The sequence below is a fragment of the Herpailurus yagouaroundi genome, unplaced genomic scaffold (assembly GCF_014898765.1).
Source record: "Herpailurus yagouaroundi ecotype Mexico unplaced genomic scaffold, PumYag 139, whole genome shotgun sequence".
NCBI lineage: Eukaryota > Metazoa > Chordata > Mammalia > Carnivora > Felidae > Herpailurus > Herpailurus yagouaroundi.
In genome coordinates this window covers 42,796,581-42,801,506 of record NW_024412394.1, presented here as the reverse complement: position 1 = coordinate 42,801,506, position 4,926 = coordinate 42,796,581, and the positions used below count along the sequence as shown (strand labels likewise).

Here is a 4,926-nt window from a genome sequence, read left to right as displayed (position 1 = left end):
TGGGCTTCCACAATTTCTAGGCTTCCAAATCTGGAAGACTGTTATTCTCTCTCTAATGAAATATATAATCTTTTTAAAAATAATAAAACAATTCATGGTAGATAAACTCCATGTTTTCGAGGCTATCTGCTAGAGCTGGAGGGGTAGTTCCCCTAAGAAATGCCCCATCCTCCTGAAATAACTCATCAGTTCCTTGGCAGGTGGATCATCTACTGTTACTGTTTCAGCACCTTTAGCAGAAAGTTGCTTTTTGGCAGTCTCCCTGCTGGACCCCAACAAGCTGGCTCCTTCTAGAAGATTTAATTGAAAGTCTGTAAAGTCTTCCTCATAACATCAGAAGTACAACTGAATACCTGCTTTATTTTATTTTGGTTTAGTTTATTATACTAGTCAGGGTTCTTCAGAGAAACAGAATCAATAGGGTGTGTGTGTGTGTGTGTGTGCGCGCGCGCGCACATCCGTGTATATATATATTTAATATGAGATTCTTCTAAGGAATTGGCTCATGTAATATTAGAGGTTGGCAAATCCAAAATCTACAGGGTGGGCTGGCAGGTTGGGACCCAGAGAAGAGCCTATGCTGCAGTTCAAAATTTCCATATGCCACAGAGTTCTTCTCTTGCTTAGAGGAGGTAAGTCTTTTGTTCTGAAGGTCAGGCCTTGAAATGAGTGCATGAGGCCCACCCATTATGGTGGACAGTCTACTTTATTCAAAATCCACCAATTTAAATGGAAATTTCATCCAAATCAACTCTCAGAAACATCTAGAATAATGTTTGACCAAATATCTGGGCACTGTGGCCCAGCTACATTGACACATAAAATTTTCCATTACATTTAATTTATTATTTTCTTTTGACCTCAGGTGCCCCAACACTCCCTAAGCTTAATGTGACTTACCTGCCAAAGGCAGGGACCCCCTGCATCTTATTCATCACTGGATCCATGATACCAGTTCCATAGATGGATGAACACCAAAAATTGTCACAGGCAAAGGGTGTAACATGAGTGAAAACTCCAAGCTCGTTATTATCACAGCTGGGGCACATCAGCAAGAGGGAGAAAGCCATCTTAAAGTGGTCCATCCTAATGTGAACATCTGTAAATTCATCATTCCTTATACTATAAAATACAGTCCAAAATGCAGGTTGGTCGTTATTTCCAATCCAGTGGATATCTTGACCTCTATGGCTTGGAAGATAAGTGGCTTCCCCTAAAACTGCGTTATAGGAAGTGGTTGAAATCTGGATTCAGCCTGGTTCTGCTACCTAATGGGGAAAAGGCTGGGAGTTCACCCATTAATTGTCATGGGTTGGCCCTAGGGGAACACAGAGACTCAGGGGTGCCTGTAGGGAGTAGAGTAAAGGTTGCAGGTCTCTCTGAAGAATCTACACCTGACTTAGGCACTGATGCAGATAAGGAACAGCAGAAAGAGGTTCACAAACAAGTGGTTGACTGTGCCTATGAGGTGATCAAGCTGAAAGGCTGCATCTCCTGGGCCACTGGACTGTGGCAGATTTGGCAGAAAATATAATGAAGCATCTTAGGCGGGTGCATTCAATTTCCACCATGATTGAGGGTCTCTATGTCCATTTGAAGGAGAGAGCAAATACGCTGTGGGGGATCCAACAAAAGCTGCAGTTCTAACGTTTTATTTATTTTTTTAATGTTTATTTATTTATTTTGAGAGAGAGAGCAAGGAAACAAATGAGTGGGGGAGGGGCAGAGAGAGAGGGAGAGTGAGAATTCCAAGTAGGCTCTGCCAGCACAGAGCCCAGTGTGGGACTGCAACTCAGGAACCATGATATCATGACCTGAGCTGAAATCAAGAGTCAGAGGCTTAACCAAGTGAGCCACCCAGGTGCCCCAGTTCTACAGTTTGCTAATGTTGTACGATTTCACTGTCTAGACTGCAACAGGATTTTAGTTGGAGGTTGTGTTTATTGCCTTATTATTTGACCTGCTCCTCAAGTACTAATATTAAAATGGCCTAGGATCAACATCCATTTCCTAAAGTTACAAACAGGAATGGTTCACACATCCCTCCAGCTGTATCCTAATGTTGGATGATACCTGTCTTGTGTCGTCCTAAAGTAGTTAATGTAAATAGCTCCATCACCTCAGCAGCACCACTGCCAATGTTGCATAGGCTGCAGTTGCTAGTCAAACCAGATGTGTATCTACTGTGTGTTAAACCTGGTCTCTTCACCCAACATGCCTCGTCCAACCTTTTTTTTCTCCTATCAATCACTTGCTGAGATCCAATGTATAAATTTAATTGTGCATATATTGTGCATAACTGTTCTAAAGGATCTTACTTTGTGCACAGTATATATCAGATGCCTCACTTGGAGGCCATAAAGGCATATATTGAAATGGATTGTCCTAAATAAACGATATATAATGAATAGATTTCTATTCATGACGTTGGCCAAATAATGTTACCTTACATTCTCACAGGGGTAGGGACTGTTTGTTACTTGATAAAAGAGACTCTGTTTCCATTAGCACACTGAAGCTTTTTGGTAGCTTTCTCCTTCTTGCTCCCCTCCCTTGTCACCTGTCCTTTGCATACACACATGCACATCCTCTTTCCTTATATATTATGCCAAATATTTCTGGATCTTAGTATTTCCCCCAAGTATGGAATAGGAAAAATGTTAGTTCTAAGATTTGAAGAGCTTTATGTGAGATTCTCTTGTTTCCAGTGAGGACTCTCAGATGTTCTTTTTCCTCTTGCACTGTTCAAACTCACAGGCTGCAGCATCACATCTGAGCATGTGGTGGTCATGATGCTTGTGTAGCTTTGAAAATGAACACTGGGGTTGGTGCCCAGAACCTAAATGAAAAAGGCAGTAGACCCACAAGTCACTTAATGTGCCTTGTCCCTCCTGCTTCCTTCTCTTCTGGCTAGTTTCTTCTCAGACCTATATTTACAGATGGAACCTGAACATGCAAACCAAATGATTTTGCTTTTGAACAGGAAATGAATGGAAATGTTTGCAAAGAAAAGATTTAAAATTGTTGGACACTTTTTGAGCTAACTATTTTGGAGGAAAATGTTTATGCTGCCTCTGTTATGTATTTTCTTCTCCATGAAAATACTATAACATGTAGGAAACTCAGACAGAAAATAGTCTGTAAATGCATATTTTTATATGTGGGCTGCTTACCCAGTTTTCTTGTTCTGAACACCAGAATCTTGATTAGATGAATGAGGTATAACCTGCCCAGTTCTGATTTTTATTCAAAATACACGTTCTTTACCTTTTTAGGGTTGCAAGTCTCTTTGAGGATCTAAAGAAAATGATGGGCCCTTTACCAAGGAAAATTCACATACTTACATGCAATTTGCGTAGATCTTTAGTCTTGATTCAAAGATCCCCTGCAAGTTTATGCATGTGAGTCCATTTAAGAGTCTTGACCTATGGCAAGGGATTTTGCTTACTCTAGACTTTATAAAGAATTAATTGAGAATAGCTGAACCCATTCATATTATGAAAAAAGCTGTATATTTCACTAGATTATTAACCTAACAGTGAAACTCAGATGAATGGCAGTGGTTTTGTCACAAACTTCCCATTTCCTGCTCACTGGGGAGTCTAGGGGATATAGTCTCTACCCTGGGGTAGCTTGGATTCCATGGTTCCTCGAGCTATAACAGCACCTGCTGCTCTTTAGAGCCATACTGGGATGTACATGTTTATATTAGGGATGTAACTCACTCTTTATTTATACACTTGTGCAAATTTCTTTTTTTAAGTACAAACTCTCTCAACTGTATTGCTAAGGAGTTCTTTTTCTCTCTTAAAAAATGCCTGCTATCAGTAAGTTCCCAAAGGACTTTTCTCTCTGTTTTCAGGAAGCTGCAGTTTACGACCTATCTTTGTCTTGAGTGTATTCCGTCACTCTTTGTTCTATGCTCCTTGCTATCCTTAGGGGTTGGAAGAAGTTTTGAAACACAATTTTGCTTGAAAAAAAAAGTCTTTGTAATTGAGGTTTGAGCTACAAGCAGATCTCTTGCCCCAAATAGGGTAGAAACATGTAAGCCATTACACCTCCCGTCCCTCTCCCCCAACCACTGACTGAAGCATTTAGGGTGCCCCCATAACTCATTATGCTTAATAGGCAATGACAGATTGAGCAGAGAATGTAAGCAGAAAGTAAAGTTACTGTATTTCATAGTTATCCAGTCTCACCTCACACACCTTTACCCAGATACTTTTAAAAATTTGCTTCAGGCTGATGTTTTAAGGCAAAGCTTTATGTGGTGAAACTACTTGAGAGCCATATCCAAGCAAATACATTTCAAAAAGGCAAAAATTATTTCTAAGGCCTATAAGTGTAAAGACAGTTAATATATTCACTCATTCTTTAATCCATTAATTATGTGTTATATGAAATACAGCAAATGTGAAGTAAGCCTTCTGCCTTCTCAAAAATTATTGAATGATAAAAATAAAGATTTCAGATAAGAAATCAACTATTAGCTTTGTATTGAATCGATGTAATAGGCCCTGTGGAATGTCACTTTTAAGCTTCTAGTAATTTAAAAATGTGCTCTTGGGAGCTAGTAGAAGCTGGTTCCAGCACATCATATATCAAGTATCCATCTTATTGGGTTTTCTATTTTCACTGGTCTATTCATCGTTTCATTGGTCTATTTGTTTCTGTGTTAACTGATACAGATGAATAATAAGTATTGGTAGGCTAAATCTTCCCATTTTATTTTGGGCGAAGGGGTGTTGGGTGTTTGTGGGGTTTTGTTTTCTTGTAAAGGAGAGCCATGTAGAATCTCTTGTTCAATTTAGATTCTATTGAATCAATACTAACTCTGTTAGGAACCTGAAATGCAACCTCCTGCATGGAACTGGTCTTCTGGAAGATAAAAGAAGACCTGAAAGGAAAGAAGTAATCACTTTGCCC

At 39.5% G+C, this 4,926-nt stretch overlaps 1 pseudogene; it reads left to right on the top strand.

Annotated features, from left to right (window-relative positions):
- Positions 1–980: 980 nt before the first annotated feature.
- On the top strand, positions 981–1,647 carry LOC121030057 (L-lactate dehydrogenase A chain-like; annotated as a pseudogene).
- The last annotated feature ends 3,279 nt before the right edge of the window (positions 1,648–4,926 follow it).